Source organism: Peromyscus maniculatus, chromosome 15 (assembly GCF_049852395.1).
Source record: "Peromyscus maniculatus bairdii isolate BWxNUB_F1_BW_parent chromosome 15, HU_Pman_BW_mat_3.1, whole genome shotgun sequence".
NCBI lineage: Eukaryota > Metazoa > Chordata > Mammalia > Rodentia > Cricetidae > Peromyscus > Peromyscus maniculatus.
The window spans coordinates 37,062,597-37,085,085 of NC_134866.1; the positions used below are offsets into that span (position 1 = coordinate 37,062,597).

The 22,489-nt window shown below is 37.6% G+C and overlaps 1 long non-coding RNA gene across 2 annotated transcripts; it reads left to right on the top strand.

The window, feature by feature from the left end:
* The first annotated feature begins 2,638 nt into the window (after positions 1-2,638).
* On the top strand, positions 2,639-7,677 carry LOC121822917 (uncharacterized). Of its 2 annotated transcripts, XR_006064228.2 has the most exons (4): positions 2,639-4,080; positions 4,171-4,376; positions 5,350-5,422; positions 5,505-7,677. It is a non-coding gene; the product is annotated as an uncharacterized LOC121822917 (long non-coding RNA). The 2 variants fall into 2 exon arrangements; XR_013044730.1 differs by having other exon boundaries at positions 2,639-4,376.
* The last annotated feature ends 14,812 nt before the right edge of the window (positions 7,678-22,489 follow it).

The window sequence follows — 22,489 nt, forward strand, 5'->3', positions numbered from 1 at the left end:
CATGGCTTTTTAGATTGTATCTCCTTCTTCTTTTTCTTTTCTGTACTGCCTTTCTTCCACAGCACAGTAGAACCCCTAAGTCCCCGCCACTTTGTATTGTAAAGTCACCTCTCAACTTAGCCCCAGAAAGCCTGAGAAAAGTTCCACAGGAGAGATGCACTATTTAACGGAATCCAATCTCTCCCAATAGATTTGAATCACTAACATAAATGTATGAATGTAGATTATATCTCTGTAATGAGGCCTGAATCATTCTCAGTTACTTCAAAGGACTGAAATTCTACCTTCCTTTTTTTAGCTGCAATAATCAGGTCTTAATGGGTTCCTTTATTAATTGTTTCTCTGCTCAGATTGAAAGGACAGTACAAGCTTCAGATTAGAGCGGTACCTGCTTTTCTAAAGGGCTGCCTGTCTCTTTCATCCAATCTCTGGCAGGCATGCTCTGTTGCTATGGCCTAAGCATATCCAGTGATATTAGACTCAATCTTTATTGAAAGAAAAGGGAGGTAAACTTCTGTTAAATGTGATGATTTGAAAAGTCACAGACTTTTAAAAGCAAGATCGTGAGAAGACAGTTAAAGACTTGGAAATGGTGGCACTTTCATGTAAAGGAGGCACCAGGAGGGCCTTTTCCCAGACCCTTCAGTCGCTATTCTCTTTGAGCAGTTTACATTTGAAACATGTATTTCCGAGATTTTTTGTGTTGCTCGGCGCTGTCTGTGGTTCAGTGACAAGATGTGTCTTCTGTTATGTGAGATGTTATTGGCAGTGTCAGTAAGCTGCTTCAAATAATGCTAAATCAGGTCAAAAGTCAGCCAGGCTGTTTGACAATTACAACATGTGCAGGCCTCATTTTTTTTTTTTTTTTTTTTTTTTTTTTTGGTTTTTCGAGACAGGGTTTCTCTGTGTAGCTTTGCGCCTTTCCTGGAGCTCACTTGGTAGCCCAGGCTGGCCTCGAACTCACAGAGATCCGCCTGCCTCTGCCTCCCGAGTGCTGGGATTAAAGGCGTGCGCCACCAACGCCCGGCCAGGCCTCATTTTTTTTAAAGCCTGTCATGCAGACATTAGGAGCATGGGACTGTTTTCCTATTTGCATATAGGAAATGCTAGTAGGAAGGCTTCCCCTACCCACCTCCTTGCTTGTTTCCTTCCAAAGTTACAGCTAGAAATGATGGCCACAGTCAATGATGTTTGAGCAAGTACAGAGTTGATAGTTTATAATTATTCATTTCAAAATAAGAGCTTCAGGTGAAATAAAAAAACATTTTTACCTTATACAGAGTAGGAGTGCAGCACTTAAAAGTTGGTAGGAGGCATGGTCTGAGGGGTTGATCACCCCTCATTGAAATGAACAAGGACAGAAGGGCTTCAGATCTGTTGAAGTTTTTAAACATTTGCATATGCACTGAGAGGTAGCGTCCAGGCTGAATGTAAGCCAAGGAGTGAAATTCACGTTTCAATTATATTCATACAGTCTAAAGGTACACTCATTTGATATTTTAGGGAGCTGGGGAAGTGGCTCAGCGTCTAACAGCACTTTTCATGTAAGCACGAGGACCCGAGTTTGACTCCCTGGAACCTGCACACACAGGAAAAGACAAGCCTTGCTCTGGACACCTGTAATCCTCATGCTGTGGCTGTAGAAAAAGGAGCATCACTGAGGCTTGCTGGCCAAGGGAATCAGCAGATAGAGAGGGTTCGAGACAACAGCACAAAGTCCTTCCCCAGCCTACATACAGCTCACTCTACACTACATATACACAGCCCACTCATGTAGTCAGACACAAACACACGCATACCAGATTTATTTATTTAGTTAGTTTAGTTGTGTGCCTGCTTCGGTTGCAACATAGATTTTGAGGTCAGATGTGCAATTTTCCTTTGGTGGTGTCATGGTGACTCTCACAAAGTTTGGATGATTGAAATATCTGTTTGGACTTTTGGTTTCTGAAGTAAAGATGGTCAACCTGAAACTGAATTATGACTCTTGCATTTTATAGACTGATTGAAGTCACTCCATGATAGATTAGTTAGGAGTGACAATAACAGGCCTTCCATGTGACCCTAGGTTTTGCCACACCCAACTACCTGTTTTCTTTTTCTTCCTCCTCTCTCTGTTTTTCTCCTTATCATCCTCTACTCACTCTAATATGTCTGAGTTGCCAGAATGGAAGAGATAAGAAAGATTAGAAGGCTTTAGTTATGGAAAATCAGCATATCTTTGTTGCAATTGATTAGCCAGAGAAAAGCAATAAAATAGCTTAGTGTTGAATTATTAACTATCAGTTGATTAGACAAAATAAAATAAGTGTTTTTGTGGTTTGGGTAAAGCAGATTCTTAAATGAAATGAACACATTTGAATGTAACTTATGCTACAAATTTTCAGGGTATTCACGAGCTATTTGGAATTTAATAAGCATTTTTAAGTTGCTTCCCCAAGCAATTGATATCATTTAGAAAAGTAATCTATTAATTTGATTCAATTCTCTATGCCATCATGTTAAATTTTCCTGAAACAATATGGTACTTTAAAGCATAGACATATATATATATATATATATATATATATATATATATATATATGTATATATATATATATATATGTATATATATAAAAAGTTTGAAACTAAACTTATTTTCAAAGATCCAATAATCTCCTATTGAAAATGAAATAAGGCTAAGATAGAAACATAAAGGATCTTTTGTAAGAAAAATATCTATATTGGAATGTTTGAAATGTACTCACACTAAATCAGCGCAATTCCAGAAAACTGAACTCTGCATCTTGAAACCAAACACAGGGAACGTATTTTCACAAAGCTGCTGTTCGTCCCCTCCCTGCTTCTGGCAGACAGAGCCTTTCCTTGACAAAGTTGTGAAGTCTCCGAAGAGCTCCGCTTGGTGCTTCCAGCTGCCCCTGTGCTGATCTGTGTCTCCTGCCAAGTCAAGCCCTCTGGTTTCTTAGTTGTGTGACATTTGTCGATGTTTTGTTTGGAAATTACAATATTTTCCTTATAATTTTGGTTCTTTGGCATGGGGATATTTACAGCATGGTCATTTTTTTTTCATACATTTTCTTTTTTTTTATTCGAGTGATGTTTATTGAGTATCTACTCTGTGCTAGTAGTCCATTATCAGTATTTTGGGTCTAATGAAGATAGGGCAGTTTAACTCTTAAAGAGTATGCATGTATCTCTATACAGGAGTGAACCTTTGACTTCTGTCTTCGTCATTAGGGATAGGAAAGCTAGGGTTGTCTCAGATCTAGAAAGCATTTGAAGAGATTTCGATCCTGACAATTATTTATGTTGTCTTTCTCTTCAAAAGAGCTAAGGGAAACTGTGGCTTCTGCTCACTGGCTTCATGAAGGATTAAGGTTTGGTCATCTCCTCTGTGGTTGTGGCACAACCCTTTGCTCTAGATTTCTCCTACAGGCTTAGGACGTGAAAAAAAATCTCTGCCAGCTAACCCTGATGGTCTCTCTTTTGTTTCTTTTTCCAGAATCGTGGATAGATAGTATATATGTTGTAAATGATTATGTTAACTATTTTCTGATAAAAAATTCCCTAACCCATCTGCTGTACTTTCTAATTTTGGTGAGATTTATTTATCATTCTTTATTTATTTGTGTTGCATGAGAAAGCATCTTCCTTGAATATACATGTGTGTAGGAACCAATGAAGGCCAGAAGAGTATTCCCTGGAGATGGAGTTACAGGCAGTCGTGAGTGGCCGTGAGAGGGCTGAAAACTGAACCGAACCCCCTGTAAGAGCAATAGGTGTTCTGACCACTGAGCTATCTCTCCAGTCCCATGTGTCTACTATTAAAACATACATCTTACCAAATTCAATTTGACCTAGTACCCATTCCAAATTGGACAAGTTTTTCCCCTATTCAAAGAATCAGAAACAGAAAAATGTGCACTCTGTGAATTAGTGATAACCAAACAGTTCTTGTGTTGTAGGAAATGCAATCCTGTTGTGCTCAGTTTTCTTGGATTATCCCTGGGAATCCATTCTCTTCCCTTCTCTGCCCAGCTCTGGGCTGACATATGTACCTCTCCAGTGTTCCTCGGACAGGTAACTTGCATTTGGTTTTGTCAGGTAGACAAGCCCACACAGAGAAAAGCTCACTGTATTTCTTCCCATATTTGTTTCATTTTGTTTCAGTGCCATGACTCCGACAGGAGGTGCATCCTTCCAGATTTACACCTTCTCTTCAAAGGACTCTTCCTCAAGATGTCCAGCAATTCCTGGAGTCCCTAGGACATTATTTCCGTCTCTTGCTATTGAAGCTCAAGGAGTTGTATGGTTACCCTTCATTTCTGGCTTGTCAGGATCATTCTTTGTTGTTCCTTCAATTGTGCTACATCTCTGTGAGTAAACTAAACTTGGTCTAAAGGTCTCTTCCTGTGAATTGTCTGAGATAACTTTTGTCTTTGTTAGGACAGAGCAGACTGTAGACTGGAATACACATCTTCCACAGACAGTAAACAGTCTGTGATAATGTGTTTTTGTGTTTATCTGAGATTATAAGGAAGCACAGTTTAACACAAAGCCCATTGTAAAACATCTAGTGTTTGCTTGGGGATGTGCTGAATTCTTTGTAGAGAAAGATAATGATACATGACATTTGCCCTACTGAAATATATAGGATTACATTTAGATTGAGAACTACCAACCTTTTTATTTAGCTATTGAATTTTGAGGTTCAGAGAATCAATTATTTGATTGTTACAGGTTTGATAAAATACTTTCATATAAATGAAAGGAGCATTTTAAAGGTGAAATTATTTCTGTAAACAAAATGCATTTCTAGAAATCTGTGGTTAAAACTCCACATTAAAACTACTTTTTCTATGGTAGTAGGGGTGAAAAGAATTAAAATTCAGTCTATACATGTATAAAACTGTCAAAGAATAAAAAATATTCAAAAATTAGTTTCCTTTCCAGTTAACTATGATAATTTAAATATTTCCTACTGTGAATATTTACAAATCTTTAAAATAATTATTTTTGCAATTAAAAGTAATTTGTTAGCCTATAGTCATAGTTTATTGTAGAAAACAAGGATTGGAATTAATTATGTCATTTTCTGGGATACTTAGGGTTATTGTTTGAATATTTTCTTTTCAACTATTTCAAGATGGAGAAATAGTCACATCTAAATTTCAAGGATAGACATAAAGCTGTTCCACATAGAGAAATATCAAGAAGAAATACACATGTAGATAATTGTTGTTGGTCATTGTCCTTTTAGGAATTTCACAAGCCATTGACTTCTGTAGAAATTGCTGCAACTCAGAGCAGATAATGGTTCTCATTTGAGCTTTCACTTTATGGTCCTAGGCCAAGATTCAACTGCAAGCTGTAGACTTGAAAAGACAGGACTTCCTGTTGTCCTACAGCCCCTACTTTACAGGTTAAACAAAGGTGGGTCTGGGAAAGGTGTGTGCATTGTCTTAGGCAGTCAAGTTGGTGAAAATCTTCTTCCTATCTTCCAGATAAGCAAACAGAAAGGATTTCAGCTTCCACAAAACCAAGGACAGAATCCACTTTCTGTGATAGCAGAAGGTCTTTCCAGACTCTGAAGCAGTCAGGAAGGAAAGGTACATTTCAGAATTCAGGGTCTTGAGCATGTGAGGATTGGACATTTCCCGAGGTTCATTGCCACCAGTTTGGAAGATCCTGCCTTTAGCAGATCATGCTTTGTGACCGAGAATGTGTGAAAACCATCTCTAAATAAGAGCATATCTTGATGAATCCCTTGAATCCCAGCCAAGTCCAGCAATTCAAAATTGTGCATTTTACAACCTATTTCTGCTGAAGAATCTTCACAGTGGTTCCTTGTTGCCCTCACCACTAGGAACAAAATCCTTGTTCTACATTCCCGCTGAAGTTAACGGAGGCTTGGAAAGCCTGAGAGTAAATTTTTTATAAATCCTGGCTTGTATGTTCCCATTGCAATTAGTGAGGATTAGGATGCTATACTAGATTTCTGTTGGTAGAGGGAAAGTAACCTTAGTTCCTTTGGCTAATTTGTGACAAAGAAGCATTCTTGACTTTAACCAATGAAATCATGCCCGTTTGTAAATGGATTAGTACAGAATTTGCCTAGCTGCTTTTTTCCCTTCCTACTTCAACTATACTTGCTATGGGTTTAAAAAAATGCATGAGAGCCGGGCGGTGGTGGCACACGCCTTTAATCCCAGCACTCGGGAGGCAGAGGCAGGTGGATCTCTGTGAGTTCGAGGCCAGCCTGGGCTACCAAGTGAGTTCCAGGAAAGGCACAAAGCTACACAGAGAAACCCTGTCTTGAAAAAAAAATGCATGAGAATTATTTTATTCCTATTTTTTCATATTAAAAAGTGATTGTGGGAATTTCTCTTATTCCAGTTACACTATATACACTAATGTGCACACACAGGCACCCATACACACATACAATCTTTTAATGCTATCTAGTTAGACAACTAGTCTTACTCTGAATCCTGTAAATATGTGGGCTTTTAAATCTGGATCTGATAGCATTGCTCTGTAATTCCAGTTGATAGGAATAGACTATGGCTTATGTGGCCTTCATAACAAGTTTAATATAAATTATACCCAGTGACAGCGTGTATGCCTAGCAAGTACAAGACCCTAGGTTCAACCTCTGGTATTGCACAAAGCAAACAAACCCATTAGTAGAAAGTGGCTTTATAGATCAGTAGGAATTGATGGAAAAATAATAAGGGATGAAGGTACCGGTCAAGAATAGAACAGTTACCTAGCATGGGCAAGGCCCTGATTCAACCTCTCTAACATGAATTCCTAAGTGATCTTAATAAAAAAAAAAATATTAGGATAAATGCTGAAAGATCAGAGAGACAAAGGAACAAGCCACTGCCATGTCTCACCTCTAGGATTCCTTAGCCTGAAAAGCCTCAACCAATAGACCTCCAGCTGAATGAGCTTCCTCAGCTGAAAAGCCTTCAGCCAAAAAAGCCTCTAGCTGAAAGGGACATTTCTGTTGAAAAGCGTTTAGTTCCTGTCTCCTTACGACTTATATATCTTTCTCTGCCCAGCCATCACTTCCTGGAATTAAAGGCATGTGTGCTTCCCAGTACTGGGATTCAAGGCGTGTGCCACCACTGCCTGGCTCTGTTTCTTGCCCAGACTGAGTCAATCTCATGTAGTCCAGGGCGGCTTTGAACTCATAGAGATCCAGACAGATCTCTGCCTCCCAAGTGCTAGGATTAAAGGTGTGTATGCCGCCACTGCCTGGCATCTATGTTTAATCTTGTGGCTTGCTCTGTTCTCTGACCTTCAGGCAAATTTTATTAGGATACACAATATATGACCACAAACCTTCAGCAACACACACACACACACACATACACACACACACACACACACACACACACACACTCTCAAGACCTAGACAACTTACTTTTGTACTAGCCAATATTAATATATGCCACATATAGCAAACTGAGAATTACATGGGCTTTTGATACTTCAAAGTCCAAACCCAGAAACACACTTCCGGTGCCAAAGCTGTGTCTCTCTAATCTTTCCAATCATTTCCACCAACTGGGGCCTAAATATTCAAATAATCAGCCTATGGGAGGCATTGTCATCCAAACCATCGCAGATATATATGCATGTATATATCCATATTCTTAGAGAATTTATAGTGTGAATTCCTGTGGTTTGTTTTTTTTTTTTTTTTTTTTTAAGACAGGTATCAAGTATTCCAGGTTGCCCTTGAACTTATCTACAGCCAAGAATGACCTTGCACTTCTTATCCCCCTCCATTTACCTTCAGAGTGCTGTGGTTACAGGCCTGGGCCATTAGGCCGAGTTAATGTGGTATTGGCAAGCTCTCTATCAACTGAGCTATATCCTTAGCCTTACACTTTCTGAATTCTTCAGCAACACTGTTCCTATCCCTCTTTAAGTGGGTCCACCATTAGATGGGACTAAAACTGATTTATCACTTCATAAATTTCTCAACTTTTATAAAATTATCTAGTAATTAATTTTAGCAGCACCATGTTTCACAATTGTCGGGCCCACAATTCCTGTGCTAGACTGTGTGAAAAGCATCTCCTGGGATTTTGCAATGCAGAAATTTCTGTAGCAGAAACAATTGGCTGTCTATCTCAGACCCATTACTAGCTTTTTCCTTTGTGGTAGGGCCACTGACTTATTTGGAAAGCCCACTCTCTTCCTCATGAATAGAACTCACTAAGCCAAACATAACACACAGTTGTTTGTCTTTGCTGGTGATTGGTTTTAGGGTGGACATATGACAAACGTCTGGCATAAGGGAAGGTCTCTGGCAGCCTCGCTGATAAATAAAAAGACATGTCTGCTTTCTTATGCCAGCCATTGTCATGTGCAGAGATGTGATCCGTGGAGCTGGGGAGAGTTCGTGCCTATAAAGGGAGAAGCCTGAGGGCAAGCTACAGTTAGTGGCCATGTGGCATGGCAAATCTGTGATGAAATACCACAGCTTTCTGGTCTGCAACACACAATGACAGAATGACAACTCAGAACACTTAGAGGAAGGGCCTCTCCAGCCAGGAGACAGCCGGAGCGTGAGTTCTCCGGTATCTCCCCACGCACTCCGGACAGCTTTCTGGCTGAGCACGGAGACACGTATGTGTGGAGAAGACCTCAGCTGCAGAAAAGGACTGAGACAAGATCTGAGCTAATGCAAAGCTGAGGGTGCGGGTTCAGTCAAGTTAACCAGACCGAGGACCACAATCGAATATACAACGTGCCGCTTACAAGGTCCAGAATGTGGCTAAAATTCTCCGAACATATAGAGAACAAGAAAAGTGTAGCAGTCAGCATACACCAGCATCAACATGACCCCATTATCATAGTGAGCACAGGAAGACTTAAAGAAGCTGAGCTCATTGAGATATACTAAGGTAAAGGCAAATGTGTTCATACTGTCTTCATAGCAGGGACAGAACTAATCAAAAGGAAGACAAAATAACACTAAAAAAATACAGTGTTCTAAAATTTTTTACTTAGTAGAATGAAGAGCTCAAAGGAAAGAGTCTGTAAACTGAACTTAACTCAATGGTAATTATACATCTTAAAAATAGAGAGAATAGGGCTTTGATAATAAAAAAGAAACTTTAAGACCTGTGGCGTAGTAGTATACCTCATAATGTCCAAAAGGAAAAAATGCCAGCCTGTGGCAATAGCAAGAAGAACTGGCCAAAATTTACCCAACAAGGTGATAGACAAGATTTATAGACATGTATAAGCGTAATGACTCCTAAACTTGTGTCTTACATCTCTGAACGAAATCCAAGTTGCTGTAGGAAATTTCGCCAGAAAAAAAACTGTAATCCCCATTTGTGTCACTGGTGAATTCTAATGTTGATGAAGAAAAGACCCCAGTGTTGTGTATTTCAATATGAAGAAGTTAAAAATTTCCAATTTATGTTATGGAATGAAGAGAAAATGTGAAAAAGACATCGAAAAATATTAAATACAATATTAAAGCATTAAAGACCGATATCTTTTCTGAGAACAAAATAACTCAAGAATTGCCTTATGAAGCCAAAACAATATATTAAAAAATTACATTAAATCTATTCAATGTGACTAAGCATATTGTATCCCAGAAATATCTTTGCATTTTTTCTTCCCCCTTCTCTCTCCCTTCATGCCTCTTTTCTTCTGTTCCCCCCCTCCCTCCCCCCGCTTTTGTCTGAGAATCAAAATTCAGGATCTCCTGTAGGTGAAGTATTTCTTCTACCACTGCCTGAGGGAAGGGTGCAGGTAGTGATCAGGCAACATAATGCTTATAAATGCAAAAATCATAACTTTAGGGCCTCAAGCACAAAAGAACCCAGCAACTTCTGTGACTTCTGGGAAATGGAAGGTCATCTTAGAAAAGAGAGAATTAGAGAACATAAGTTCCAATTTCCCTTAGTAAGTTCTAGATCATTATGTGGCTAACCACTGAAACATGTATGTGTGGAAGAGACTTCAGCTCTGTCCTCCTCATTCTCATGCCAATGCTATTTTTAATTCTGATAACACAGAGAGATAAAATTTTTATAGCTTGTGCATAATGAAAAATAAAAACATATTAATTTTTGTAAGTATTAGGTTCACATATTAGAAAAAAGCCTAGAATCATCTATCTCAAGAAAGTTGGATTCAGAGTGAGCACAGAGAAGGAATTGCCAGCAGAAAATTGATAAAATCAAAGTCAGAAAATCAATACAGAAACAATAAAATCTAGAGATAGTTCTTTGAAAAGTTGATGAAAGTGATAAACCTCTAAATGCTAAGGAAAAAGAAAAACGATTTTATTAACAGCAGAAATTAAAAGAAGAATCATTAAAGATCCTATGACTATCACAGTGATAACAAAGGGACATTGAGAGAATTCTTCACTCATAAACTTGATAACCTATATAAAAATGTCAATTTTTTGAGTGACACTACCTGTTGAAACTCATTCAAAAACAAATAGAACAACATGAATTGACCTACATCTATTACAGAAAGTTATAAATAACTAATAACATTCCAAATGCTCTCCTTTAAAAGATAAAAACATTAGGGATGCTTCATAAGTCATTCTACAATGTCATCACCAATCACATAACAAAACCAGACATGATATTAAAAGTAATGAAAACTATAGACTGGTATACTCATTAACATACATATTAAATATCCTCAATCAATTTTGCAAATTGAATCTAACAATGCACAAGTAAATTTGTACAAAATGACCAAATGGGAACTATCCCAGGCTTGCAAGGCTAGTCAGTATTCATGTGATTAAATCAATAGATACTGACACAGAATTGGTTTGGGTACCAAACCCATTCATAATAAATAAATACTCAGTGAAACTAGGAATAGAGATGAACTGTGACCTTGATAAAACCAGTTTTACATAAAACAACCACAGGTGTCATAACACACTCTGGAAACATTTGAAGTTTTCCCAGTAGGACTAGAAACAAGATATGTGTGTATTCTTTCACCACTGCTTTTAAACACTGTACTGGAAGTCCAAACTCAGACAAAAATAAAATAAAATTGCAAACACACACACACACACACACACACACACACACACACACACACACACTGAAGTAGATAAACTGTCTTTGCAGATGATATGATCATCTATGTAGATACTAAGAAACTGGCAAATGCACTAATAGGTGAATGCAACAAATGTTAGCCTTCAGAATTAACCAAATCCCTATATGGGAACAATAGAAAGAAGAACTTGACTTGCAGGGTATTCAAAAGTCAAGGATGTGGAGACTCTGAATTATCAAGATGACAGTTCTTGTCAACCTAATGTATATTTTCAAAGCAATCTAATCAAAATCCCCTCCAAAATACTTCCTTCAATATTCTCAACTTGAATCTTTAGGTTTTTTATAGTGAAGCAAAACAAACATGCAAAGAAAAACTCAAAAGTTCCTATAATGTTATGATAATTAAAACAGTATGGTATTGGGAAAAGAGCTGACAAAAGCCTCAATATAATAGAATAGAGAATCCAGAAATAGACTCACACCCTTTTTTACAACTGTACTTTCATGAGGACCGACACATTGTGGTAAGAAAAGAGAGTCTTTTGCTCACTGGTAGGACTAGAAAATAAGTCACTTTGGAAGAGTTTGACAGTTTCTTACAAAAGTAAACACTACTCCCAGCATATAATCCAGCAATCACTCCTTGGAAGTTTCCCAAATCAACAGGAAAGCCATGCTCCCTCAAAAGGTTCCACATAAATGTTTACAGCAACTTTATTCATAATTGCCCAAACTTGGAAGGAACTTAGATGCCCTTCAGTAGGTGAGTGGATAAATAAACTGTTGCATTCAGACACTGGAATACTAATCAGTGCTGAAACGAAGTGAGCTAGTAAGCTGTGGTGAGCATGGGAAAGACATAATGAATATGAGTAATTGAATGAAACCATCCTGAAAGGAGGAGGCCGTGCATGATTCCAAGTATGTGGCATTCTAGAAAAGGCACAACCATGGAGACATTAACAATCAGTGGATGCCAGGGCTTAGGCAGAAATGTAGGCGCTAAATAGGAAGAGCACAGGAGATTTTTAGGGCAGTGAGTTAGTGTACGTAAGAGTAAAACAGTCATTACATGTCATTATTCATTTGTAACCACTCACAGAAGAGAAAACACTGAAAGTAGCCATTATGTAGTAGCCATTATGTAGATACTGGGATTGGGTGATGATACATTAATGCAGGTTGACTGATGATTACAGATGTGGTTATCTGGTGCAGGATATGGTAGTGGGCAAAGGTGTATGTGTTGGAGACTGAAGATGTATGGGAACTCTGAGCTTTCTCCTCAGTTCATTATGAATCAAAAATGTTTCTAAAAATAAAATTAAAGAATGAACAAAAGGAATTTTGGACATTAAAAACTAGTAACAGTATAACAGGTATAATCACATAGAGTAAGTTTTACAACTTAGGCAAAATGAGTGAACTTATAAAGAAAATGCTACCCCCTCCAGTAGAAAATTTGGAAGTCCTTATATTAAAGAAATTGTATTTTAATTAATAAGCCTTACCTTCAAAGAAGACTGCAAGCCCAGTGTCCTCAATGGTGAGGTGTTTCAAGTATTTCAAGCATTATAAGACAAAGGTATTCTGATAATCCTTTACAAATTCTGTCAGAAAATAATGTACAAAGAACCACATTTCAACTGACTATACAAAAGCTTAACCCTTACCTGTCACTAGTCACACTAAGTAAAAGCTCAAATCATGAAATGTTTTGTAAAAACCATGGAAGGGCTTTCTCATGATGCTCAAAAAACAAAACAAAAAAAACCTGTTTCTTAGTTTCATAAATAATAAATATAAAAGTGATAATTTCTAGTTTTTTTCTAAACTAAAACTTTAAGTTTATCAAGACACTAATTAAAGAAACGAAAAGGCTGGCCACAGATATGGAGTAAAGATACATAAGCTATGCATCTGGAAAAAAATGTTACCTAGGTATGTGAAGGAGCCCCGTGTCTTAATAAGCACAAGACAAACTGGCCAAAATTATTAAACTGCTGTGAAAAAGATTAAAAGTATTAAAGGGCAGTAAAGGCATGAAAAGGTGCTCAGCATTATCAGACATTAGAAAAATGTGAATTTCACCCGATATCACCTGTCAGCAAAACTAATGGGATTTTTGGGCAGAAGAGTGACTGCATCCATTTTAAGGTAAATGGAATCATTGTGGCTATTGTATGAAAGCTAGACTTTCCAGAGAGATCATTTTTGACAACTTGAGCCACATTCAAGAAAAAAGGTGGAATGACAGCCTTGAAGGTTGATACACGTAAAAGTATCAAGAGCATGGTGTGCTGATGAGCTGTGTGTGTGCCAGAATTAGAGATGGAACAGCACTGGGTTTTGTCTTGAAGAAATGTAAAAACTGAATTAATTTAAGATACTGAGAAAGGCCAGGTGGTGGTGGCACATGTCTTTAATCCCAGCACTCGGGAGGCAGAGCCAGGCAAATCTCCATGAGTTCAAGGCCAGCCTGGGCTACAGAGTGAGTTCCAGGAAAGGAGCAAAGCTACACAGAGAAACAACAACAACAACAACAACAACAACAACAAAAACAAAACAAAACAAAACATCAGAACCCCTCCCCGGCAAAAAAGAATTTAAAAAAAATTAAATTAAAAAAAAAAAGCCAACAACAACACAAAGATACTGAGAAAGAATAGGAAAAAGCTGAAGTTGAAATGTTCCTGAATATATTAGATATTGAGGTATATTAGAGAGATAGAGATATTGCATCAGGAGAAAAAAATATAATGGGCAAGAGGCCATTATAGAGTGTAGTTCTGGAAAATGCATGGTGATTTTGTCTGTGGAAGCTTTTAAAACTTGATGCTGATTGCTTCTGTTTTTGCAATGAAATAGAAAACTGAGCCATTGACTGAATTTCTTTTTACCTTCTTAAAATTTAAAAATTTATACATTTATCCCAGAAGCTCAACTTCTAGGAACCTATCCTTTAGAAACAAAACATTGACATCAAGGGGTGGTTGCTTATACCTGCCTTCCCAGCACTTAGAAGATGAGGCAGGAAGATAGTCATAAGTTTCAGGACAGTTTGGGCTGAGACTCTCTCCCTGGTTAATAAAATATGAACTAAGAGAAGAAAGAAATACAACACTGAAATATAAGGGTATAAGTATATATTTTAATATCAAATATAAATATTTTAGTATATTATTTATGTAAAATGTTTATAAAATATAGGATAGAGATATTAAAAATAAAAACTAGCAACTTTAAATTGTTTATTTGAAAGTATAGACAAGAAAGAAATTTATTTTTCCAGCAGGAATAATTTTCTTGTCTTTCTTTTTCCTTTTATCATATTATAATGTTTAGTTGTGGAAAGAAACATATATTGCTTTTGAATACTCACCTAAGGAAAACTGAGTTTTAGGCTGGGTGGTGGTGGCGCACGCCTTTAATCCCAGCACTCGGGAGGCAGAGCCAGGAGGATCTCTGTGAGTTCGAGGCCATCCTGGTCTACAGGCACCAAAAAAAAAAAGGAAAGAAAAAGAAAAAGAAAGAAAGAAAGAAAACTGATTTTTTAAAGTCCTGGCCTGAATAGTCTCTGTGTTTAGATCTTTCGTGTATATCTGCCATTATACTTTAGTAGTATTACTTGATCTCATTATATTTCTACTTAATTTCTATTTAGTTCTAGCAGCAATTGTATCTATTTGGTTATAGTTGCCAGTAAATGTAATTGCTCTTTATAGGTCTTGTTTATTTAATACCTCTTGAAAGTCTTCCAAGTTTTGCATCATGTTTTAAATTATCAATAGTCTTTATGAATTTTTCATTAATGTGCCATGTTATAATAATGTACTTCATCACTATATTTTGTGTCAATTTTTCTTTTAATTGTTATTTTAATCTACTTCATGTCACTATTTCCCAATGCAGATCGGTGAGTTTGCATCCTTTTCATCTATTGTGATCTTATTCTGTAAGGACACTCAATGGCCATTACAGATCTTTGTTGTTGTTGTACTTTTCTTTCATTATAGTTGCAGGTGGATGATAGTTTTGATTACAGTTAAGAATCTAAATCTCTGATTCCTAATTTTTGTTGTGATTGACTAGTATTTTCTCATAATAGATTTTCTTTAAAAACATTTTTAATATTTATTTATTTTATTATTTTTAATACATATGAGTTATTTGCTTGCATGTATGTATGTGTCTGGTACCTGTGAAGGTCAGAGAAGGATATTAGATTCCCTGGGACTGGAGTTATAGACAACTGTGAGCTTCCAAGTGGGTGCTGGTAATCTAATCCAGGTCTTCTGCAACAGCAACAAATACTCTTAACCACTGAGCCATCGCTCCAGAAACCCATAATAGTTTTTTTTTTCTTTAGCATCATTATCTTACAAAAGACTATTTGACCACATTAAAAGATTTTATTTTAATAGAACAGAGTTCATATGCTGAAGTTGAGGTCTTTCCAAAGTTTTATGTTGGTTCCTAAAACCCACGATAATAGTATTTCAATGTATTTTAAGTGAGTAAGTAAGCCATGAAGTTTCCACCTTAATGGAGGAGATTAGAGCCTTACAAGACTTGGAAACTCTTTGTCCACTTTTCCTTGCAAGCATACAGTCAGGAGGAGTCATCTATGAAGCCAAGTGAATTTACTGACTTTGTTGATGACTCAGTCTTGGATGTCCCAGATTTTAGAAGTGTTATCAATATATCCCCACTGTTTAGAAATTACCTACTCTACAACATTTTGTTATAAATGTCCTATGGATTTTGATATATGAATAATATTATCCCCGGAACCACCACAATTATTAGCCTTCTTCCCATATAACACAATACGTTTTCCTGATTCACAGAGACCTCATCCAAGATTTGTTGCATTTTTGTTTCTATCGACCTGCATGTATGACTCCATACAGAAGAGGACTACTTTTATCTGCCTGTGAAGAAAGACAGAAGGTCTGCTATAGGTAGCGTGATGTTTTGGAACAATGCAATAATGTGAAAGCTATCTCTCCTATGCTGGGGCAGGACCTGTACTCTAGAGAACTCTAAAGAAGTCATGTTGTGTCCAGTTTTCAGAACAAAGGGCTTTGCCTGAAATTGCATCTCATTTGGTTTATTCCCCTCTCCCCTTGCTTCAGGATCCCTGTTTTTCCCTGGGAGCATTTTCCTTGGACATCATGTGCACAGGGATTCTTGTGTTTGAGTCTGTTTCAGGGAAACTCAATCTAAGAATACTATGTTAAACAACCTGGCTTGGTTTATCTTCTGCTTCACCTAGAACAATGACAGTCCAAGGTATGACATCCTGCTCACTACCTCCCAGTTCCAAGTTCTGACCCTTTGTTTCTCCATGTGCTTTCCTGGATTAGGGCTGGCTTGGCTTTGGTTCTCAGGCTTTCTTGACTTGACATAACATATAACATATATGTGTGAAATATATACTTTTACTTTATTCCTAAACCTTCACTCTGGTTTCTGTTTTGGAGGGAGGTTTCTGAGTAACAAACAACTAAGGTATTTTAAAAAGAAATTACAAAATTTGTATCTTATTAAAATCATAACATTGTATAGAAATTTTGACAATAATTTATTAATCTATAGGAAATATATTATTGGCTAAAATTCAACTCTACTTGGAAACTGAATCATTAAGATTACAGTTAGGAGGAGCCAAGATCCGTCAACTTTTTCTAATTAAGTTGCATTTGCTTTTGCTGATTTTACATTCCTAGAAATCTTCTCTGGTAGAATTACTTTCTACCCAGGCTATGTTGTAAAAGCCAATTTGTTTGCTGTCTACCAGTCCTCAGTCCTTTAAACATCCTGGCTTGGTTTATCTTCTGCTTTACCTAGAACAATGACAGCCAAAGGCATGAATGACGTCCTGCTCACTACCTCCCAGTTCCACATTCTGACCTGTTGTTTCTCTGTGTGCTTTCCTGGATTAGGGCCGGCTTGGGTTTGGTTCTCAGGCTTCTTTGATTTGACAGCACATTTGGACACATTTCTGCAAACTGACCCTTGGCATCTCTCTTTGGAACACAACTTGGTCTTTAAACTCTGGCAGTGTGAATTATAGATGCAAGCAAGAAGTACTTCTACCTTGTGAGACGGCCTTCAAATTCCAGCCATTGAGGCCAGACACTCCAGCTCTCCTTCAGAGCGGAGGATTGGAGAGCTGCTTCCTGGCTTTCTCAAATGTCATTACTCACCTAGTATTTTGAAGACAAGCTTTATGAACACTGGATTATTTCCTGCAGTAAAAGCCCTTTATTATTTTTTTCCAAGCGATATATTTTGATCATTTTTCTCCCTCTCCGACTTCTCCCAGATCCTCTCCATCTCCCTACCCAACTCACTTTTCACTCCCTCCCCTCTTTCTCTCTGCTCCCAAATAAATCCCAAATACAAGAAAAAAAATTAATGAGACAAAAAAGAAGCCCACCAAAATATAACTAACCCCCCCCCCAAAAAAAATCAAGAGTTCATTTTGTGTTGGCACCTATTTCTGGGCATGGGACCTGCCCTTGAGTGTGGTTGATACACCCAGTGACACACCACTAGAGAAAACTACTTTTCTGTCTCCTGGGAGATATCAGTTGCAAATTGCTTCTTGGCTAGGACTGGGGCTTTGTTTTCACATTCCATTTTCAGTGCCTGGATTCTGTCTGGCTTGAACCCACACAGGTCTTACACACCTTTGCACACTCTCTGTGCGTTCTTACGTCTATTGATCCTGTTGTGTCTGGAGGACACTGTTTCTTTGGAGTCATCCATAACTTCTGGCTCTTAGAGTCTTTCCCCCTCCTATTCTGCATAGATTATTGAGCCTTGAGGAGAGGGGGTTGATAAAGACATCCCTAAAATCTTTTACTCTCTGTGAACTGACCAGTTGCAGATCTTTGTGCTCTTTCTTATCTGTTCTTAAATATATTCTTCCTCTCAGCCTTACTTTAGTTGCTTCTTTCCTGACATCTTAAAACACCCATGGGGGCCAGCAAGGTGCCTCAGTGGGTAAAGGTACTTGTCACCAAGTGTGACAACCTGAGTTTAATTCCCTGGAACCAGGCCGTGGAAGGAAAGAGCTGACTCCTGCAGATTGGCCTCTGACCTCCACCCACAAGCCATGATACACACACACACACACACACACACACACACACACACACACACACAGAGAGAGAGAGAGAGAGAGAGAGAGAGAGAGAGAGACAGAGACAGAGACAGAGACAGAGAGAGAGAGAGAGAGAGAGAGAGAGAGAGAGAGAGAGAGAGAAAGAGAGAGAGAGAGAGAATAAAATAAAATATAATTTATAAAGAAGAAAATGATCGCTGGGCGGTAGTGACTCACACCTTTAATCCCAGCACTCAGGAGGCAGAGGCAGGCTGATCTCTGTGAGTTTGAGGCCAGCCTGGTCTACAGAGTGAGATCCAGGGCAGGTACCAAAACTACACAGAGAAATCCTGTCTCGAAAAACAAAACAAAATAAAGAAAAAGAAAAAGCTCATCATCTATTTCACTCATTCTAATGTAACCTGTGACCTATTTTAGGAGATTTTCACTAATATAATCAGGATATGAAGCCTCCAAGTATTAATTTTGAACTTGAGAAATGTGTTAAAGTTTAATTAACTGGTTGGGGATTTAGCTCAGTGGTAGAGTGCTTGCCTAGCAAGTGCAAGGCCCTGGGTTCGGTTCGGTCCTCAGGTCCTCAGCTAAAAGAAAAAAGAAAAGAAAAGAAAAAAAGTTTAATTAGCTAAGATTTGTAATCATTCTAAGCAAGATCACTAAAAGACCAAACAGCACACAATACAAGATAATTTAATTGATATAAAGAATGTTGTAACTGGTTCATAACTCAGAAAGTCAGATCCTTTTGCTGAATCTAGGTTTTATATGTGTGTGTATTTGTGCATGTGTATGATGAGTGAATTAGCTCATCATTGTCTTTGCTCCAGTTTTACCTTGCTGAAATTCTTTTTGTTTTTCAGTATAGCTAACATAAATTACAAACAATATCCTGGCTCATCTCCAATTCCTAACAAGGATCCCAGAATGGTTTGAGATTAAGCATCAGGGTGACTGACAGGTGATTTAAGGGACAACATGGTTATTGGGAAATATATTTTCTCCCAGTGATTTTTATTTTAGTTGAGTTTCCATGGTGATATAAGACAACTCCTCAGCTGAAATGCAACAAATGTTCTAATTGAGCCTCAACAGGAGAGTGGAGAATTCGTTCACAAGTTTGCAGATTCAGCAACACTGATTGATAGAGCAGAATGGGAATTCAAGGCATAGTGAGTGATAATGCGATGGAATGGAAATCCTGGGCCTGGTGTAGTGCCAAGTCCCAAAACTTGTTCAAATACATCTTTTCTAGAAACATGTGAAGATCTGGGGACACAATGTCTACAATGTCTTAAATAGATATTAGTACATGATGATAGTTTCATCGCCAACCTGCAGGCTTTTTTAGGGATTTAATTCTATGGCAGCTTCTATTATACACTGGCTTTGTTCTTTTTTGCTCACACACTTAATTCAAGATAAAAAAATTTTGTCTTGACTACTACTTGGTCTAATGACAGTTTTACTATATTGCATAGGTTCAGTGGATGAGAAATTCAAGCTGAACTGAAATCCTCTCTTCATGGTATGGAGTAGATTACTCATACAACAGAATGTTTTAAAGTCATTAGTTTAGCTAATAATAAAGTATAGGCAGATGGGAGTTTTAATATTTAAATAGGAGAATAAAATTTTGTTTTATAAATGGCAAATGGTTCATCCATCCTTCATTTGGGTTGTAGCTAATACAGTGAATGTTAATTATATGTATCATCTTTGCTAGATCATCATACTTAAATAATTAACATGACAGCCTAAACATTGCTGTATTTTGTTAAATATAACTTTCATTATAAAGAACTTGCATATAAAAACATTATTCAGCAAGATTAGTCAGAATCAAAGTCTATACATATAAATGAACTTCTAAACAGTTAGAATAACCATGCTGATATTGCAGTATTTTTTTAAATAATTAAGCATTACTACCACTTCCTATTTTCTTAAATGATACCAACCAATCTAGGAATGCATTACAGATTTAACTAATAAGACTAAAAGGACCAAACAATTGACTTCTGAATACTCTCCCTATATTTTCTCAAAAAATGTGCGTAATCATAAACTTACATTGTGAAGGTAATACACCTTCAATTCCAAAGACCAGCATTGGAGAAATTACCCAAAGGGGAAAAAAAATGGGACAGGCTAGCACCATCTAGAGCCAGAACACATAGCTGCTCTACACTGTGTTCTATCAGGATAACCTTGATCCTTCTGTACTTGGAATTTTACTGGCCTCCTAAGACAAGTAGATGGAGTCTAACAGAGTCTTCTGAGTCGAAAAAGCTGTTGCTCCATGATCTGCTGTCAACATGGTACTAATTCATGTACCCATGGTACTAACCTTTCTGACCCAGGCTCTCTCTTCCTTGTTTCTGAGAGCCTCACCACAGAAAAGTGAGAAATAGATTGGATCCTTCCTTGTAACCTTGGCCAAAAATCCAAGAACTTGCATTTCAGAATAGGATCTTGGACCATACATGAATTACCTGATGATACTTCAAGTAATTCTGCTATGCCAAATTTCTGGTGAAGAATTTCCTGGGCTCCCCATAGATGAAGTACTCCTTACCATCATATAGTTCCACTATGTTCAGAAATTCTCACATGCTTTTCACAGAGACACAGCTTCCCTCTATGAATATGATACCTAGAAGAACTATCACGAAGTTGTTTCTAGGCCTTCTCTGGTTAGTAGTCATCACACCATCATAGATGAGGGCAGTGAGTTTGATAAATCAGTAAGAGTTGCTTACAGAATCATTTTCCTTTATATCAATGGCATCCCCAAAGGTCAAGGGGCATTGTTTCATATAGTCTTCTGTGACAAGTATGGACATTTTCACTTTTATAATGGACTTCTCCATTCTATAGTTGAGGATCAGGAGATTCACTTAGTAAATGATCTTTTGATGACTTCCTTCTTTCTGACTGCTGTATTCTTCATCTAACTTTCTATGGACATGAAGTGGACGAACTTCATAGTACATGATATCCAACATGAAGTGGATGAATAATAGCTCTGAGAATCCTAGGAAATGATCAGCATCACTGCAGCAGGTACCCTCTCCTCATTTGGACCGCCCTAAGAGCATGGAACAAATAAATAGGCATTTATCCCTGTATTTCTGTATTTTTTTTAAGGTCAGATTTAAATTTAAACCAACAGACACTCATTAAACTCTTAATAATATGAATGACAATAATCCAATCAGCTAAAGAATTTAAGAGAAGAAAGGAGTCTCTTGGGAAGGAGGAAATTCTGCCTCCAGACAGATGTTAGACTCAAACTAAAATGTTACTCTTAGGTCTCCAGCCTGCTGGTCTACCTTGAAGTATCTGAACATGGCATCTCTCACTGTCACAAATCTCCCTCTCTGAATAGACACACACATATGTACATAACACACACACACACACACACACACACACACACACACACACACACACAGCTGATTCTGTTATTGACTTTTTTAAATCACTAATACATGTAGTTATAAATGTTATGCTCTAAAATGAACTTGTATCCCTAACCTTTTCTCACAAATAAATGTGTGATCCAAAGTAGTGCAAGCACTTGAAAACGTGCTAGGTGAATTGCTTTTGAGATGTCTCTCAGTTAGTATCCTGTTCCTGACCATTAGCAATTAGCTTTTAATAGGGAAAACAAATGGTTTGCATGTGACATACTCATATCTATTTCTTCATATCAGAGGTTTTTCAACTTTGACAGTGATGTTACCTAAAGAACTAGTTTAAAAAAAATATTCATTCTATGAGAACCACCCCAGATCATTTCACACACCTTTCTGGGAGAGAACTCTGAGTTACACAATTGTATTTTGCTTTTATTTATGTAGTCAATCAACTGTGTGACTGGTGGTCAGAAGCAGTGATGGAGACTGAAAGGTGTAACATGGCAGCCACTGAGCCAAATGAAGCTGCTTGACTGGTAACGTATCATGTGGGTTTGGTGCTTCAGTTTCATTTTCAACAGTTTGGAGTATTTAGGGTCGGTAGCTACTTGTGATTTCACCATAGTACTTGCTTCTTTCTGTTCTTGCTCTGCTGCAAATACTACAAATACAAATTAGTATTTTCCTATCTGTCTCTGATAGCCCTTGAGATAATGATTTCTGAATTCTAGACTGTAAAATACTATCATGAAACGTGTTACGACTCCAGGTGGAGAGGATAAGGGTAAAGACATGAATGCTGGAGAATACACTTGGCAGTTCAGGCATTGCACATCCCAATCTGCCAAGTGTTTAGC